Below are 19,946 nucleotides of genomic sequence, written 5' to 3' on the forward strand. Positions count from 1 at the left end.
TTTTGGATAATTGTCCTGTTGAAAAAAAAAATTATAGTCCCACTATGCCCAAACCAGGTGGGATGGCATATTGCTGCAGAAGGCTGTAGTAGCCATGCTGGTTCAGTGTTCCTTGATTTCTAAATAAATCAGACAGTGTCAACAGCAAAGCACCCCCACACCATTACACCTCCTCCGTGCTTCACGTGGGAACCACACATGCGGAGATCATTTGTTCACCTCCTCTGCGTCTCACAAAGACACGGCGGTTGGAACCAAAAATCTCACTTTTGGACTCATAAGACCAAAGGACAGATTTACACTGGTCTAATGTCCATTGCTCGTTATTCTGGGCCCAAGCAAGTTTCTTCTTATTATTGGTGTCCTTTAGTAGTGGTAGAAAGTAAATTTTATCAAAGTAACTCTGGGTCTTCCTTTCCTGTGGCGGTCCTCATGAGAGCCAGTTTCATCATAGCGCTTGATGGTTTTTGCGACTACACTTGAAGAAACTTTCACAGTTTTTGAAATGTTCCGGATTGACTGACCTTCATGTCTTAAAGTAATGGACTGTCGTTTCTCTTTGCTTATATGAACTGTTCTTGCCATAATATGGACTCGGTCTTTTACCAAATAGGGCTATATTCTGTATACCCCCCTACCTTGTCACAACACAACTGATTGGCTCAAACACATTAAGAAGGAAATAAATTACGCAAATTCACTTTTAACAAGGCACACCTGTTAATTTAAATGAATTCCAGGTGACTACCTCATTAAGCTGGTTGAGAGAATGCCAAGAGTGTGCAAAACTGTTATCAAGGCAAAAGGTGGCTACTTTGAAGAAACTCAAATATAAAATACATTTTTTATTTGTTTAACACTTTTTTTGGTTACTACATGATTCCATATGTGTTATTTCATAGTTTTGATGTCTTCATTATTATTCTACAATGTAGAAAATAGTAAAAAACTAAAAAGAACCCTGGAATGAGTAGGTGTGTCCAAACGTTTGACTGGTACTGTGTAGCACGTACTGTAACAGTGGGTTCTGAGTTGTCAGCTACGCCAGTATATTTCTGGTGAACTTTTCCCCTCTTTAAAAAAAAAAAATTTTGGGATAATAATTATAACGATAAATAAAATTCAATAAGAAGATCACATGAGAAACAAAACCACATCAAATAGCAGCAGAGATCATTTCAGAGCGTGTGCTGTTAGTTCAGATACACGTGGTGAACCTCTGACCTTCAAGTGGTTTACTTAGTGAGTTTAAAGCCTGACTGACAAAGGCAGATCTCTGCAGCACGTGAGGTGGGGCTGAGTCTACGTGGTCTATACTGTTGCCTGTTTATAAAGCCGTTGTAACATGCTTTGGTCATGTCATCTGGCATGTGATTTAGAGCTCAGGGATTAAATGATTCTGACGCATCGCAGGTTAATCCCTTCAAGACACAGGACAGGAATAGTGTGTGTGTGTGTGTGTGTGTGTGTGTGTGTGTGTGTGTGTGTACAGAATATTCAGACCCCTCGACTTTTTACACATTTTGTTACGTTACAACCTTATTCTAAAATTCGACACACAATACTCCATAATGACAAAGCAAGTCCGGGCTCTGGCTGGGCCACTCAAGGACATTCAGTCCCGAAGCCACTCCTGCATTTTCTTGGCTGTGCTTAGGGTCATTGTCTTGTTGTAAGGTGAACCTTCGCCCCAGTCTGAGGTCCTGAGCGCTCTGATGCAGGTTTTCATCAAGGATCTCTCTGTACTTTGCTCCGTTCATCTTTCCCTCGATCCTGACTAGTCTCCCAGTCCCTGCCGCTGAAAAACATCCCCACAGCGTGATGCTGCCACCACCATGCTTCACTGTCGGGATGGTGCCAGGTTTTCTCCAGACGTGATGCTTGGCATTCAGGCCAAAGAGTTCAATCTTGGTTTCATCAGACCAGAAAATCTTGTTTCTCATGATCTGATAGTCCTTTAGGTGCCTATTGGCAAACTCCAAGCGGGCTGTCATGTGCCTTTTACTGAGGAGTGGCTTCCGTCTGGCCACTCTATCATAAAGGCCTGATTGGTGGAGTGCTGCAGAGATGGTTGTCCTTCTGGAAGGTTCTCCCATCTCCACAGAGGAACTCTGGAGCTCTGTCAGAGTGACCATCAGGTTCTTGGTCACTTCCCTGACCAAGGCCCTTTTCCCCCGATTGGTCAGTTTGGCCAGGTGGCCAGCTTGGTGGTTCCAAACGTCTTCCATTTAAGAATGATGGAGGCCACTGTGTTCTTGGGGCCCTTATATGCTGCAGAAATATGTTGGTACTCTTCCCAGATCTCTGTGCCTCGACACAATCCTGTCTCGGCTCTATAGTCTGACAGATCCTCCTGTCTCCTCCCGTCCCCAGGTACCGCGCCCCTGAGGTTCTCCTGAGGTCCCAGTCCTATAGCTCTCCGATAGACATCTGGGCAGTGGGCTGCATCATGGCAGAGCTCTACACACTCAGACCTCTGTTTCCTGGAAACAGCGAGGTAGACGAGATCTTCAAGATCTGCCAGGTGCTGGGCACCATGAAGAAGGTGGGCAAGAATATTCAGTCATACATGTGTACACACACACACACACACACACACACACACACTGTTACTGTTGTAGCTGTTATTAATGTTGCTGTTGCTGTTACTGATGTTGTAGTTGCTGTTTCTGCTAATACTATTGTTGCTGCTGTTGCTGTTACTGCTGTTACTGCTGTTACTGTTGCTGCTGTTACTGATACTGTTACTGCTGTTACTGTTGCTGCTGCTGTTACTGCTGTTGCTGTTGCTGCTGTTACTGTTGCTGCTGCTGTTACTGCTGTTACTGTTGCTGCTGCTGTTACTGTTACTGTTGCTGCTGTTACTGTTACTGCTGTTACTGTTACTGTTGTTGCTGTTACTGTTGTTACTGTTGTTACTGTTGTTACTACTGTTACTGTTGTTACTGTTACTGTTGTTGCTGTTACTGTTGTTACTGTTGTTACTGTTACTGTTGCTGCTGTTACTGTTACTGTTGCTGTTACTGCTGTTGCTGTTGCTGCTGTTACTGTTGCTGTTGCTGCTGCTGTTACTGCTGTTACTGTTGCTGCTGCTGTTACTGTTACTGTTGCTGCTGTTACTGTTACTGCTGTTACTGTTACTGTTGTTGCTGTTACTGTTGTTGCTGTTACTGTTGTTACTGTTGTTGCTGTTACTGTTGTTACTACTGTTACTGTTGTTACTGTTACTGTTGTTGCTGTTACTGTTGTTACTGTTGTTACTGTTACTGTTGTTGCTGTTACTGTTGTTGCTGTTACTTTTGTTACTGTTGTTGCTGTTACTTTTGTTACTGCTGTTACTGTTACTGTTGTTACTGTTGTTTCTGTTGCTGTTGTTACTGCTGTTTCTGTTGTTACTGTTACTGCTGTTACTGTTACTGTTGTTGCTGTTACTGTTACTGTTACTGTTGTTACTGTTGTTACTGTTACTGTTGTTACTGTTACTGCTGTTACTGTTGTTGCTGTTACTGTTGTTGCTGTTACTGTTGTTGCTGTTACTGTTGTTACTGTTGTTACTGTTGCTGTTGTTGCTGTTACTGTTGTTGCTGTTACTGTTGTTGCTGTTACTGTTACTGTTGCTGTTACTGTTGTTGCTGTTGTTACTGTTACTGTTACTGTTGCTGTTACTGTTGTTACTGCTGTTACTGTTGTTGCTGTTACTGTTGTTACTGCTGTTACTTTTACTGTTGTTGCTGTTACTACTGTTACTGTTGCTGTTACTGTTGTTACTGCTGTTACTGTTGTTACTGTTACTGTTGTTACTGATGTTACTGTTGTTACTGCTGTTACTGTTACTGTTACTGCTGTTACTGTTGTTGCTGTTACTGTTGTTACTGCTGTTACTGTTACTGTTGTTACTGCTGTTACTGTTCCTGTTACTGTTGCTGCTGCTGTTACTGTTGTTACTGTTACTGTTGTTACTGTTACTGTTACTGTTGCTGTTACTGTTGCTGCTGTTACTGTTGTTGCTGTTACTGTTGTTGCTGTTGCTGCTGCTGTTTTTACTGTTGTTACTGTTACTGTTGTTGCTGTTACTGTTACTGTTGTTACTGGTGTTACTGTTGTTACTGTTGTTGCTGTTACTGTTGTTGCTGTTACTGTTGTTGCTGTTACTGTTGTTACTGTTACTGTTGTTACTGTTGTTACTGTTACTGTTGTTACTGTTACTGTTGTTACTGTTACTGTTGCTGCTGTTACTGTTACTGTTACTGTTGTTACTGTTGTTACTGTTGTTACTGTTACTGCTGTTACTGTTACTGCTGTTACTGTTACTGTTGTTGCTGTTACTGTTACTGTTACTGTTACTGTTGCTGCTGTTACTGTTGTTGCTGTTACTGTTACTGTTGTTTGTTGTTACTGTTACTGCTGTTACTGTTACTGTTACTGTTAATGTTGCTGCTGTTACTGTTGCTGTTACTGTTACTGTTGTTGCTGTTACTGTTACTGTTACTGTTACTGTTACTGTTACTGTTGCTTCTGTTACTGTTGTTGCTGTTACTGTTACTGTTGTTGTTTGTTGTTACTGTTACTGCTGTTACTGTTACTGTTACTGTTAATGTTGCTGCTGTTACTGTTGCTGTTACTGTTACTGTTGTTGCTGTTACTGTTACTGTTGTTGCTGTTACTGTTACTGTTGTTACTGTTGTTACTGTTGCTGCTGTTGCTGCTGTTACTGTTACTGTTGTTACTGTTACTGTTACTGTTGCTGTTGTTACTGTTACTGTTGCTGCTGTTACTGTTACTGTTGTTACTGTTACTGTTGCTGTTACTGTTACTGTTGTTGCTGTTACTGTTACTGTTGCTGTTGTTACTGTTGTTACTATTACTGTTGTTGCTGTTACTGTTACTGTTACTGTTGTTACTGTTGCTGTTGTTGCTGTTTCTGCTGTTACTATTGCTGTTGCTGTTACTGTTGCTGTTGTTGATGTTACTGTTGTTGTTGTTGTTGTTGCTGCTGTCGTTACTGTTGCTGCATTTTATTTATTTTTTACCCCATTTTCATGGTGTCTAATTTTTAGTTACGATCTTGTCTCATCGAGAGCCATGCGTCCTCTGAAACACAACCCTGCCAAGCCACACTGCTTCTTGACCCTGAAGCCAACCGCACAAGTGTGTCGGAGAAAACGCTGTCCAACTGACGACCAAAGTCAGCTTGCAGGTGCCCGGCCCACCACAAGTAGTCGCTAGAGCACGATGAGACAAGGAAATCCCTGCCGGACAAACCCTCCCCTAACCCGGACGATGCTGGGCCAATTGTGCGCCGCCTCATGGTTCTCCAGGTCACGGCCAGCTGCGACACAGCCTGGGATTGAATCCGAGGCTGTAGTGACGCCTCAACTGGCTTCCCTCAGTGCCTTAGACCGCTGCGCCAATCGGGAGGCCCTGTTGCTGTTACTGTTGCTGTTTTTTCTTGGTGCTGATGTTGTTGCTTACTCAACTTTCTTTCTTCATCTTCCCATTACCAGATGGACTGGCCCGAGGGCTACAACCTAGCAGCCTCAATGAACTTTCGTTTCCCCCAGTGTGTCCCGACCAGCCTGCGCTTGCTGGTCCCCAACGCCTCCAATGAGGCCCTGGTTCTGATGAGGGACATGCTGCAGTGGAACCCTGAGAAGAGACCCACTGCCATACAGGTATACATGTTAACCCTAACCCCAGAAGAGACCAACCTCCAATGAGGATTAATATGCTGGTTTCTCACTGTGTTCCAGGCTCTGAGGTACCTGTACTTCCAGGTGGGCCAGGCGTTGGGTCCTCCACCTCAGTACCTGGAGGAACACAAAGCCCAGAGCAGGACCGCAGCAGCTCAGCAGGCCTCCTCTACAGAGCCCAAACCTCTCCCCCTCTGCAAGGCCGACCTACAGACCATCTTAGAGACCCAGCCCCAGCCAACCCAGGGACAGGGCAGGGTTCAGCACCACCAGCCCCTCCAGCAGATCCACCAGCCTCAACACAACACAGACTGGGATGGACACAGCCAGCACCAGTACCAGCCATCCCCACTCAGCCTGGTCAAACACACCCAGCCACAGGTTCGTGGTTTAGCCAGCCATCCCCACTCAGCCTGGTCAAACACCCAGACACAGGTTCGTGGTTTAGCCAGCCATCCCCACTCAGCCTGGTCAAACACCCAGACACAGGTTCGTGGTTTAGCCAGCCATCCCCACTCAGCCTGGTCAAACACCCAGGTCAGGTCAGTGGTGTAGCTAGCAATATAGCAGTATTATCTCTATGGATTATGTGGAGATGACGCAGTACTGTAAGTCTCTCTGGATCAGAGAGTCTGTTAAATGAGACACTCTGTACTGTAGTAACTCTGGATAAGAGAGTCTGTTAAATGACTTCAATGGGATGTATTGTATACGTAGCCTAGTGGTTAGAGCGGTGGACTAGTAACCGAAAGGTTGCTAGTTCAAATCCCCGAGCTGTTCTGAGCTGTAACCCACTGTTCGTTCCTAAGCCATCATTGACAATAAGGATTTGTTCTTAACTGACTTGTCTAGGTTAAATAAAATATAGGCTGGGATATTTTATTTAACCTTTATTTAACTAGACAAGTCAGTTAAGAACAAATCCTTATTGTCAATGATGGCTTACAGCTCGGAACAGCTCGGGGATTTGAACTAGCAACTAGTCCACCGCTCTAACCACTAGGCTACGCTGCCACCCCATATACTTTAAAGTCAATAGCTTCTTGTATCTGATAGAAACACACTGTCAATGTAAAGAGATCATGTGTTGTTAAACATTATATACTGTCAGTCTATCAACTTATGTCCTCTCAAACGGGGTTATTATACACTGAACAAAAATATAAACACAACATGTGAAGTGTTGGTCCCATGTTTAATGAGCTGAAATAAAAGATCCCAGAAATGTTTCATAACGCACAAAAATCTTATTTCTCTCAAATTTTAATGCACAAATTTGTTTCCATCCCTGTTAGTGAGCATTTCTCCTTTGCCAAGATAATCCACCCACCTGACAGGTGTGGCATATCAACAAGCTGATTCAAATGTATGATCATCACACAGGTGCACCTTGCGCTGATGACAAAAGGCCACACAACATACTGCCACAGATGTCTCAAGGTTTGAGGGAGTGTGCATGCTGACTACACCAGAGCTGTTGCCAGATGATTAAATGTGCATTTCACTACCATAAGCCGTCTCCAACGTCGTTTTAGAGAATTTGGTAGTACGTCCAACCGGCCTCACAACCGCAGACCACGTTTATGGTGTAATATGGGTGAGCGATTTGCTGATGTTAATGTTGTGAACAGAGTGCCACATGGTGGAGGTGGGGTTATGGTATGGGCATGCATAAGCTACGGACAACAAACACAATTGCATTTAATTTCTGGTAATTTGAGACACCATGACGAGATCCTGAGGCCCATTGTCGTGTCGCCATCACCTCATGTTTCAGCATGATATTGCACGGTATGATAATACACAGCCCCATGTCACAAGGATCTGTAGACAATTCCTGGAAGATGAAAATGTCTCAGAAACATGGCCTGTAAACTCACCAGACATGTCACCCATTGAGCATGTTTGGGATGTTCTGGATCAACGTGTACGACAGGGTGTTCCAGTTCCCACCCAATATCCAGCTACTTCACACAGCCATTGTAGAGGAGTAGGACAACATTCCACAGGCCACAATCAACAGCCTGATCAACTCTATGTGAAGGAGATGTGTTGCGCTGCATGAGGCAAATGGTGGTCACACCAGATACTGACTGGTTTTCTGATCCACAGCCTTACTTTCCTTTTTAAGGTATCTGAACAACAGATGCATATCTGTATTCCCAGTCATGTGAAATCCATAGATTAGGGCATAATTTATTTATTTCAATTGTCTGATTTTCCTTACATGAACTGTAAATCAGTAAAATATTTGATAGTTGAAAATACAAAATACAGATTTTTAAAAACCACATTGTAGACCCCTCAAAGATGAATGAGACACCAAAAGCAGTCCTAGTCAAACATGGTTACGGTATTTCATTTGGAGACTTCTATAACACATGACATCATTATCATGTAATATTTGATGTGGAACTTGTCCAACAGAAAGCCACTCCAGCGAGGTGTGAGAACACCGTGTCAGGGTTCCGGAACGGTAGGAGGCGGTGGGGACAGACGTCAGTGAAGGCAGCAGACACCTGGGATGAGGTGGATGACTCTGACTTGGGCATCTCCTTCTCCAAGAAACCCAGCATCGCATCTCTCAGGGACAAACACCAGGACAACGACAACTACCGGTAGGCCCTTCTGCTTCTTCCCCTCGTCAGGCCTGGCTAGGGACTAGGGCCTTCTGCTTCTTCCCCTCGTCATGCCTGGCTAGGGACTAGGGCCTTCTGCTTCTTCCCCTCGTCGTGCCTGGCTAGGGACTAGGGCCTTCTGCTTCTTCCCCTCGTCGTGCCTGGCTAGGGACTAGGGCCTTCTGCTTCTTCCCCTCGTCATGCCTGGCTAGGGACTAGGGCCTTCTGCTTCTTCCCCTCGTCATGCCTGGCTAGGGACTAGGGCCTTCTGCTTCTTCCCCTCGTCATGCCTGGCTAGGGACTAGGGCCTTCTGCTTCTTCCCCTCGTCATGCCTGGCTAGGGACTAGGTCCTTCTGCTTCTTCCCCTCGTCATGCCTGGCTAGGGACTAGGTCTAGCTTTTTCTAGGCAGGTTACATGATCAGGACAAACATAGCTGCAGATGAGACCTTTGTCACAATCAGATTCCCAGCAACAGAATAGTTAAATAGGAACTCCTAGTTCCTAGACATGATACATTCTTGTCTTAGAAAATTACACCCACTTATACAGTATTTCCACATGCGGTTTTATATTGATTCATGTATTGTTTGATTGTGTGTAGGTCTGCAGAGCCCAAGTCCAACACGTCATCAGTGAAGCAGCACTATCTGCACCAGTCCAGATACCTCCCTGGTAAAGTCCTGTGGTACTGAAACCTGTAGGGTCCAGATACCTCCCTGGTAAAGTCCTGTGGTACTGAAACCGGTAGGGTCCAGATACCTCCCTGGTAAAGTCCTGTGGTACTGAAACCTGTAGGGTCCAGATACCTCCCTGGTAAAGTCCTGTGGTACTGAAACCGGTAGGGTCCAGATACCTCCCTGGTAAAGTCCTGTGGTACTGAAACCGGTAGGGTCCAGATACCTCCCTGGTAAAGTCCTGTGGTACTGAAACCTGTAGGGTCCAGATACCTCCCTGGTAAAGTCCTGTGGTACTGAAACCGGTAGGGTCCAGATACCTCCCTGGTAAAGTCCTGTGGTACTGAAACCGGTAGGGTCCAGATACCTCCCTGGTAAAGTCCTGTGGTACTGAAACCGGTAGGGTCCAGATACCTCCCTGGTAAAGTCCTGTGGTACTGAAACCGGTAGGGTCCAGATACCTCCCTGGTAAAGTCCTGTGGTACTGAAACCTGTAGGGTCCAGATACCTCCCTGGTAAAGTCCTGTGGTACTGAAACCGGTAGGGTCCAGATACCTCCCTGGTAAAGTCCTGTGGTACTGAAACCGGTAGGGTCCAGATACCTCCCTGGTAAAGTCCTGTGGTACTGAAACCGGTAGGGTCCAGATACCTCCCTGGTAAAGTCCTGTGGTACTGAAACCGGTAGGGTCCAGATACCTCCCTGGTAAAGTCCTGTGGTACTGAAACCGGTAGGGTCCAGATACCTCCCTGGTAAAGTCCTGTGGTACTGAAACCGGTAGGGTCCAGATACCTCCCTGGTAAAGTCCTGTGGTACTGAAACCGGTAGGGTCCAGATACCTCCCTGGTAAAGTCCTGTGGTACTGAAACCGGTAGGGTCCAGATACCTCCCTGGTAAAGTCCTGTGGTACTGAAACCGGTAGGGTCCAGATACCTCCCTGGTAAAGTCCTGTGGTACTGAAACCGGTAGGGTCCAGATACCTCCCTGGTAAAGTCCTGTGGTACTGAAACCGGTAGGGTCCAGATACCTCCCTGGTAAAGTCCTGTGGTACTGAAACCGGTAGGGTCCAGATACCTCCCTGGTAAAGTCCTGTGGTACTGAAACCGGTAGGGTCCAGATACCTCCCTGGTAAAGTCCTGTGGTACTGAAACCGGTAGGGTCCAGATACCTCCCTGGTAAAGTCCTGTGGTACTGAAACCGGTAGGGTCCAGATACCTCCCTGGTAAAGTCCTGTGGTACTGAAACCGGTAGGGTCCAGATACCTCCCTGGTAAAGTCCTGTGGTACTGAAACCGGTAGGGTCCAGATACCTCCCTGGTAAAGTCCTGTGGTACTGAAACCGGTGGGGTCCAGATACCTCCCTGGTAAAGTCCTGTGGTACTGAAACCGGTGGGGTCCAGATACCTCCCTGGTAAAGTCCTGTGGTACTGAAACCGGTAGGGTCCAGATACCTCCCTGGTAAAGTCCTGTGGTACTGAAACCGGTAGGGTCCAGATACCTCCCTGGTAAAGTCCTGTGGTACTGAAACCGGTAGGGTCCAGATACCTCCCTGGTAAAGTCCTGTGGTACTGAAACCGGTAGGGTCCAGATACCTCCCTGGTAAAGTCCTGTGGTACTGAAACCGGTAGGGTCCAGATACCTCCCTGGTAAAGTCCTGTGGTACTGAAACCGGTAGGGTCCAGATACCTCCCTGGTAAAGTCCTGTGGTACTGAAACCGGTAGGGTCCAGATACCTCCCTGGTAAAGTCCTGTGGTACTGAAACCGGTAGGGTCCAGATACCTCCCTGGTAAAGTCCTGTGGTACTGAAACCGGTAGGGTCCAGATACCTCCCTGGTAAAGTCCTGTGGTACTGAAACCGGTAGGGTCCAGATACCTCCCTGGTAAAGTCCTGTGGTACTGAAATCTGGACCTCCCTGGTAAAGTCCTGTGGTACTGAAACCGGTAGGGTCCAGATACCTCCCTGGTAAAGTCCTGTGGTACTGAAACCGGTAGGGTCCAGATACCTCCCTGGTAAAGTCCTGTGGTACTGAAACCGGTAGGGTCCAGATACCTCCCTGGTAAAGTCCTGTGGTACTGAAACCGGTAGGGTCCAGATACCTCCCTGGTAAAGTCCTGTGGTACTGAAACCGGTGGGGTCCAGATACCTCCCTGGTAAAGTCCTGTGGTACTGAAACCGGTGGGGTCCAGATACCTCCCTGGTAAAGTCCTGTGGTACTGAAACCGGTGGGGTCCAGATACCTCCCTGGTAAAGTCCTGTGGTACTGAAACCGGTAGGGTCCAGATACCTCCCTGGTAAAGTCCTGTGGTACTGAAACCGGTAGGGTCCAGATACCTCCCTGGTAAAGTCCTGTGGTACTGAAACCGGTAGGGTCCAGATACCTCCCTGGTAAAGTCCTGTGGTACTGAAACCGGTAGGGTCCAGATACCTCCCTGGTAAAGTCCTGTGGTACTGAAACCGGTAGGGTCCAGATACCTCCCTGGTAAAGTCCTGTGGTACTGAAACCGGTAGGGTCCAGATACCTCCCTGGTAAAGTCCTGTGGTACTGAAACCGGTAGGGTCCAGATACCTCCCTGGTAAAGTCCTGTGGTACTGAAACCGGTAGGGTCCAGATACCTCCCTGGTAAAGTCCTGTGGTACTGAAACCGGTAGGGTCCAGATACCTCCCTGGTAAAGTCCTGTGGTACTGAAACCTGTAGGGTCCAGATACCTCCCTGGTAAAGTCCTGTGGTACTGAAACCGGTAGGGTCCAGATACCTCCCTGGTAAAGTCCTGTGGTACTGAAACCTGTAGGGTCCAGATACCTCCCTGGTAAAGTCCTGTGGTACTGAAACCGGTAGGGTCCAGATACCTCCCTGGTAAAGTCCTGTGGTACTGAAACCTGTAGGGTCCAGATACCTCCCTGGTAAAGTCCTGTGGTACTGAAACCGGTAGGGTCCAGATACCTCCCTGGTAAAGTCCTGTGGTACTGAAACCGGTAGGGTCCAGATACCTCCCTGGTAAAGTCCTGTGGTACTGAAACCGGTAGGGTCCAGATACCTCCCTGGTAAAGTCCTGTGGTACTGAAACCGGTAGGGTCCAGATACCTCCCTGGTAAAGTCCTGTGGTACTGAAACCGGTAGGGTCCAGATACCTCCCTGGTAAAGTCCTGTGGTACTGAAACCTGTAGGGTCCAGATACCTCCCTGGTAAAGTCCTGTGGTACTGAAACCTGTAGGGTCCAGATACCTCCCTGGTAAAGTCCTGTGGTACTGAAACCGGTAGGGTCCAGATACCTCCCTGGTAAAGTCCTGTGGTACTGAAACCGGTAGGGTCCAGATACCTCCCTGGTAAAGTCCTGTGGTACTGAAACCGGTAGGGTCCAGATACCTCCCTGGTAAAGTCCTGTGGTACTGAAACCGGTAGGGTCCAGATACCTCCCTGGTAAAGTCCTGTGGTACTGAAACCGGTAGGGTCCAGATACCTCCCTGGTAAAGTCCTGTGGTACTGAAACCGGTAGGGTCCAGATACCTCCCTGGTAAAGTCCTGTGGTACTGAAACCGGTAGGGTCCAGATACCTCCCTGGTAAAGTCCTGTGGTACTGAAACCGGTAGGGTCCATATACCTCCCTGGTAAAGTCCTGTGGTACTGAAACCGGTAGGGTCCAGATACCTCCCTGGTAAAGTCCTGTGGTACTGAAACCGGTAGGGTCCAGATACCTCCCTGGTAAAGTCCTGTGGTACTGAAACCGGTAGGGTCCAGATACCTCCCTGGTAAAGTCCTGTGGTACTGAAATCTGGACCTCCCTGGTAAAGTCCTGTGGTACTGAAACCGGTAGGGTCCAGATACCTCCCTGGTAAAGTCCTGTGGTACTGAAACCGGTAGGGTCCAGATACCTCCCTGGTAAAGTCCTGTGGTACTGAAACCGGTAGGGTCCAGATACCTCCCTGGTAAAGTCCTGTGGTACTGAAACCGGTAGGGTCCAGATACCTCCCTGGTAAAGTCCTGTGGTACTGAAACCGGTAGGGTCCAGATACCTCCCTGGTAAAGTCCTGTGGTACTGAAACCGGTAGGGTCCAGATACCTCCCTGGTAAAGTCCTGTGGTACTGAAACCGGTAGGGTCCAGATACCTCCCTGGTAAAGTCCTGTGGTACTGAAACCGGTAGGGTCCAGATACCTCCCTGGTAAAGTCCTGTGGTACTGAAACCGGTAGGGTCCAGATACCTCCCTGGTAAAGTCCTGTGGTACTGAAACCGGTAGGGTCCAGATACCTCCCTGGTAAAGTCCTGTGGTACTGAAACCGGTAGGGTCCAGATACCTCCCTGGTAAAGTCCTGTGGTACTGAAACCGGTAGGGTCCAGATACCTCCCTGGTAAAGTCCTGTGGTACTGAAACCTGTAGGGTCCAGATACCTCCCTGGTAAAGTCCTGTGGTACTGAAACCTGTAGGGTCCAGATACCTCCCTGGTAAAGTCCTGTGGTACTGAAACCGGTAGGGTCCAGATACCTCCCTGGTAAAGTCCTGTGGTACTGAAACCGGTAGGGTCCAGATACCTCCCTGGTAAAGTCCTGTGGTACTGAAACCGGTAGGGTCCAGATACCTCCCTGGTAAAGTCCTGTGGTACTGAAATCGGTGGGGTCCAGATACCTCCCTGGTAAAGTCCTGTGGTACTGAAACCGGTAGGGTCCAGATACCTCCCTGGTAAAGTCCTGTGGTACTGAAACCTGTAGGGTCCAGATACCTCCCTGGTAAAGTCCTGTGGTACTGAAACCGGTAGGGTCCAGATACCTCCCTGGTAAAGTCCTGTGGTACTGAAACCTGTAGGGTCCAGATACCTCCCTGGTAAAGTCCTGTGGTACTGAAACCGGTAGTCCTGTGGTACTGAAACCGGTAGGGTCCAGATACCTCCCTGGTAAAGTCCTGTGGTACTGAAACCTGTAGGGTCCAGATACCTCCCTGGTAAAGTCCTGTGGTACTGAAACCGGTAGGGTCCAGATACCTCCCTGGTAAAGTCCTGTGGTACTGAAACCTGTAGGGTCCAGATACCTCCCTGGTAAAGTCCTGTGGTACTGAAACCGGTAGGGTCCAGATACCTCCCTGGTAAAGTCCTGTGGTACTGAAACCGGTAGGGTCCAGATACCTCCCTGGTAAAGTCCTGTGGTACTGAAACCGGTAGGGTCCAGATACCTCCCTGGTAAAGTCCTGTGGTACTGAAATCGGTGGGGTCCAGATACCTCCCTGGTAAAGTCCTGTGGTACTGAAATCTGGACCTCCCTGGTAAAGTCCTGTGGTACTGAAACCGGTAGGGTCCAGATACCTCCCTGGTAAAGTCCTGTGGTACTGAAACCGGTAGGGTCCAGATACCTCCCTGGTAAAGTCCTGTGGTACTGAAACCGGTAGGGTCCAGATACCTCCCTGGTAAAGTCCTGTGGTACTGAAACCGGTAGGGTCCAGATACCTCCCTGGTAAAGTCCTGTGGTACTGAAACCGGTAGGGTCCAGATACCTCCCTGGTAAAGTCCTGTGGTACTGAAACCGGTAGGGTCCAGATACCTCCCTGGTAAAGTCCTGTGGTACTGAAACCTGTAGGGTCCAGATACCTCCCTGGTAAAGTCCTGTGGTACTGAAACCGGTAGGGTCCAGATACCTCCCTGGTAAAGTCCTGTGGTACTGAAACCTGTAGGGTCCAGATACCTCCCTGGTAAAGTCCTGTGGTACTGAAACCGGTAGGGTCCAGATACCTCCCTGGTAAAGTCCTGTGGTACTGAAACCGGTAGGGTCCAGATACCTCCCTGGTAAAGTCCTGTGGTACTGAAACCGGTAGGGTCCAGATACCTCCCTGGTAAAGTCCTGTGGTACTGAAATCGGTGGGGTCCAGATACCTCCCTGGTAAAGTCCTGTGGTACTGAAATCTGGACCTCCCTGGTAAAGTCCTGTGGTACTGAAACCGGTAGGGTCCAGATACCTCCCTGGTAAAGTCCTGTGGTACTGAAATCTGGACCTCCCTGGTAAAGTCCTGTGGTACTGAAACCGGTAGGGTCCAGATACCTCCCTGGTAAAGTCCTGTGGTACTGAAACCGGTAGGGTCCAGATACCTCCCTGGTAAAGTCCTGTGGTACTGAAACCGGTAGGGTCCAGATACCTCCCTGGTAAAGTCCTGTGGTACTGAAACCGGTAGGGTCCAGATACCTCCCTGGTAAAGTCCTGTGGTACTGAAATCGGTGGGGTCCAGATACCTCCCTGGTAAAGTCCTGTGGTACTGAAACCGGTAGGGTCCAGATACCTCCCTGGTAAAGTCCTGTGGTACTGAAACCTGTAGGGTCCAGATACCTCCCTGGTAAAGTCCTGTGGTACTGAAACCGGTAGGGTCCAGATACCTCCCTGGTAAAGTCCTGTGGTACTGAAACCTGTAGGGTCCAGATACCTCCCTGGTAAAGTCCTGTGGTACTGAAACCGGTAGGGTCCAGATACCTCCCTGGTAAAGTCCTGTGGTACTGAAACCTGTAGGGTCCAGATACCTCCCTGGTAAAGTCCTGTGGTACTGAAACCGGTAGTCCTGTGGTACTGAAACCGGTAGGGTCCAGATACCTCCCTGGTAAAGTCCTGTGGTACTGAAACCTGTAGGGTCCAGATACCTCCCTGGTAAAGTCCTGTGGTACTGAAACCGGTAGGGTCCAGATACCTCCCTGGTAAAGTCCTGTGGTACTGAAACCTGTAGGGTCCAGATACCTCCCTGGTAAAGTCCTGTGGTACTGAAACCGGTAGGGTCCAGATACCTCCCTGGTAAAGTCCTGTGGTACTGAAACCGGTAGGGTCCAGATACCTCCCTGGTAAAGTCCTGTGGTACTGAAACCGGTAGGGTCCAGATACCTCCCTGGTAAAGTCCTGTGGTACTGAAATCGGTGGGGTCCAGATACCTCCCTGGTAAAGTCCTGTGGTACTGAAATCTGGACCTCCCTGGTAAAGTCCTGTGGTACTGAAACCGGTAGGGTCCAGATACCTCCCTGGTAAAGTCCTGTGGTACTGAAACCGGTAGGGTCCAGATACCTCCCTGGTAAAGTCCTGTGGTACTGAAACCGGTAGGGTCCAGATACCTCCCTGGTAAAGTCCTGTGGTACTGAAACCGGTAGGGTCCAGATACCTCCCTGGTAAAGTCCTGTGGTACTGAAACCGGTAGGGTCCAGATACCTCCCTGGTAAAGTCCTGTGGTACTGAAACCGGTAGGGTCCAGATACCTCCCTGGTAAAGTCCTGTGGTACTGAAACCTGTAGGGTCCAGATACCTCCCTGGTAAAGTCCTGTGGTACTGAAACCGGTAGGGTCCAGATACCTCCCTGGTAAAGTCCTGTGGTACTGAAACCTGTAGGGTCCAGATACCTCCCTGGTAAAGTCCTGTGGTACTGAAACCGGTAGGGTCCAGATACCTCCCTGGTAAAGTCCTGTGGTACTGAAACCGGTAGGGTCCAGATACCTCCCTGGTAAAGTCCTGTGGTACTGAAACCGGTAGGGTCCAGATACCTCCCTGGTAAAGTCCTGTGGTACTGAAATCGGTGGGGTCCAGATACCTCCCTGGTAAAGTCCTGTGGTACTGAAATCTGGACCTCCCTGGTAAAGTCCTGTGGTACTGAAACCGGTAGGGTCCAGATACCTCCCTGGTAAAGTCCTGTGGTACTGAAATCTGGACCTCCCTGGTAAAGTCCTGTGGTACTGAAACCGGTAGGGTCCAGATACCTCCCTGGTAAAGTCCTGTGGTACTGAAACCGGTAGGGTCCAGATACCTCCCTGGTAAAGTCCTGTGGTACTGAAACCGGTAGGGTCCAGATACCTCCCTGGTAAAGTCCTGTGGTACTGAAACCGGTAGGGTCCAGATACCTCCCTGGTAAAGTCCTGTGGTACTGAAATCGGTGGGGTCCAGATACCTCCCTGGTAAAGTCCTGTGGTACTGAAACCGGTAGGGTCCAGATACCTCCCTGGTAAAGTCCTGTGGTACTGAAACCTGTAGGGTCCAGATACCTCCCTGGTAAAGTCCTGTGGTACTGAAACCGGTAGGGTCCAGATACCTCCCTGGTAAAGTCCTGTGGTACTGAAACCGGTAGGGTCCAGATACCTCCCTGGTAAAGTCCTGTGGTACTGAAACCGGTAGGGTCCAGATACCTCCCTGGTAAAGTCCTGTGGTACTGAAACCGGTAGGGTCCAGATACCTCCCTGGTAAAGTCCTGTGGTACTGAAACCGGTAGGGTCCAGATACCTCCCTGGTAAAGTCCTGTGGTACTGAAACCGGTAGGGTCCAGATACCTCCCTGGTAAAGTCCTGTGGTACTGAAACCGGTAGGGTCCAGATACCTCCCTGGTAAAGTCCTGTGGTACTGAAACCGGTAGGGTCCAGATACCTCCCTGGTAAAGTCCTGTGGTACTGAAACCGGTAGGGTCCAGATACCTCCCTGGTAAAGTCCTGTGGTACTGAAACCGGTAGGGTCCAGATACCTCCCTGGTAAAGTCCTGTGGTACTGAAACCGGTAGGGTCCAGATACCTCCCTGGTAAAGTCCTGTGGTACTGAAACCGGTAGGGTCCAGATACCTCCCTGGTAAAGTCCTGTGGTACTGAAACCGGTGGGGTCCAGATACCTCCCTGGTAAAGTCCTGTGGTACTGAAACCGGTAGGGTCCAGATACCTCCCTGGTAAAGTCCTGTGGTACTGAAACCGGTGGGGTCCAGATACCTCCCTGGTAAAGTCCTGTGGTACTGAAACCGGTAGGGTCCAGATACCTCCCTGGTAAAGTCCTGTGGTACTGAAACCGGTAGGGTCCAGATACCTCCCTGGTAAAGTCCTGTGGTACTGAAACCGGTAGGGTCCAGATACCTCCCTGGTAAAGTCCTGTGGTACTGAAACCGGTAGGGTCCAGATACCTCCCTGGTAAAGTCCTGTGGTACTGAAATCTGGACCTCCCTGGTAAAGTCCTGTGGTACTGAAACCGGTAGGGTCCAGATACCTCCCTGGTAAAGTCCTGTGGTACTGAAACCGGTAGGGTCCAGATACCTCCCTGGTAAAGTCCTGTGGTACTGAAACCGGTAGGGTCCAGATACCTCCCTGGTAAAGTCCTGTGGTACTGAAACCGGTAGGGTCCAGATACCTCCCTGGTAAAGTCCTGTGGTACTGAAACCGGTAGGGTCCAGATACCTCCCTGGTAAAGTCCTGTGGTACTGAAACCGGTAGGGTCCAGATACCTCCCTGGTAAAGTCCTGTGGTACTGAAACCTGTAGGGTCCAGATACCTCCCTGGTAAAGTCCTGTGGTACTGAAACCGGTAGGGTCCAGATACCTCCCTGGTAAAGTCCTGTGGTACTGAAACCTGTAGGGTCCAGATACCTCCCTGGTAAAGTCCTGTGGTACTGAAACCGGTAGGGTCCAGATAACTCCCTGGTAAAGTCCTGTGGTACTGAAACCGGTAGGGTCCAGATACCTCCCTGGTAAAGTCCTGTGGTACTGAAACCGGTAGGGTCCAGATACCTCCCTGGTAAAGTCCTGTGGTACTGAAATCGGTGGGGTCCAGATACCTCCCTGGTAAAGTCCTGTGGTACTGAAATCTGGACCTCCCTGGTAAAGTCCTGTGGTACTGAAACCGGTAGGGTCCAGATACCTCCCTGGTAAAGTCCTGTGGTACTGAAATCTGGACCTCCCTGGTAAAGTCCTGTGGTACTGAAACCGGTAGGGTCCAGATACCTCCCTGGTAAAGTCCTGTGGTACTGAAACCGGTAGGGTCCAGATACCTCCCTGGTAAAGTCCTGTGGTACTGAAACCGGTAGGGTCCAGATACCTCCCTGGTAAAGTCCTGTGGTACTGAAACCGGTAGGGTCCAGATACCTCCCTGGTAAAGTCCTGTGGTACTGAAATCTGGACCTCCCTGGTAAAGTCCTGTGGTACTGAAACCGGTAGGGTCCAGATACCTCCCTGGTAAAGTCCTGTGGTACTGAAACCGGTAGGGTCCAGATACCTCCCTGGTAAAGTCCTGTGGTACTGAAATCGGTGGGGTCCAGATACCTCCCTGGTAAAGTCCTGTGGTACTGAAACCGGTAGGGTCCAGATACCTCCCTGGTAAAGTCCTGTGGTACTGAAACCTGTAGGGTCCAGATACCTCCCTGGTAAAGTCCTGTGGTACTGAAACCGGTAGGGTCCAGATACCTCCCTGGTAAAGTCCTGTGGTACTGAAACCGGTAGGGTCCAGATACCTCCCTGGTAAAGTCCTGTGGTACTGAAACCGGTAGGGTCCAGATACCTCCCTGGTAAAGTCCTGTGGTACTGAAACCGGTAGGGTCCAGATACCTCCCTGGTAAAGTCCTGTGGTACTGAAACCGGTAGGGTCCAGATACCTCCCTGGTAAAGTCCTGTGGTACTGAAACCGGTAGGGTCCAGATACCTCCCTGGTAAAGTCCTGTGGTACTGAAACCGGTAGGGTCCAGATACCTCCCTGGTAAAGTCCTGTGGTACTGAAACCGGTAGGGTCCAGATACCTCCCTGGTAAAGTCCTGTGGTACTGAAACCGGTAGGGTCCAGATACCTCCCTGGTAAAGTCCTGTGGTACTGAAACCGGTAGGGTCCAGATACCTCCCTGGTAAAGTCCTGTGGTACTGAAACCGGTAGGGTCCAGATACCTCCCTGGTAAAGTCCTGTGGTACTGAAACCGGTAGGGTCCAGATACCTCCCTGGTAAAGTCCTGTGGTACTGAAACCGGTAGGGTCCAGATACCTCCCTGGTAAAGTCCTGTGGTACTGAAACCGGTAGGGTCCAGATACCTCCCTGGTAAAGTCCTGTGGTACTGAAATCTGGACCTCCCTGGTAAAGTCCTGTGGTACTGAAACCGGTAGGGTCCAGATACAGTGCCTTTCGAAAGTATTCGGCCCCCTTGAACTTTGCGACCTTTTGCCACATTTCAGGCTTCAAACATAAAGATATAAAACTGTATTTTTTTGTGAAGAATCAACAACAAGTGGGA

General features: G+C 49.0%; 1 pseudogene; it reads left to right on the top strand.

Moving 5' to 3' along the window:
* LOC110508257 overlaps nucleotides 1–19,946 on the top strand; it is a 46,214-nt pseudogene that overhangs the window by 17,583 nt on the left and 8,685 nt on the right.

Source organism: Oncorhynchus mykiss, chromosome 28 (assembly GCF_013265735.2).
Source record: "Oncorhynchus mykiss isolate Arlee chromosome 28, USDA_OmykA_1.1, whole genome shotgun sequence".
In the NCBI taxonomy this organism is placed as follows: domain Eukaryota; kingdom Metazoa; phylum Chordata; class Actinopteri; order Salmoniformes; family Salmonidae; genus Oncorhynchus; species Oncorhynchus mykiss.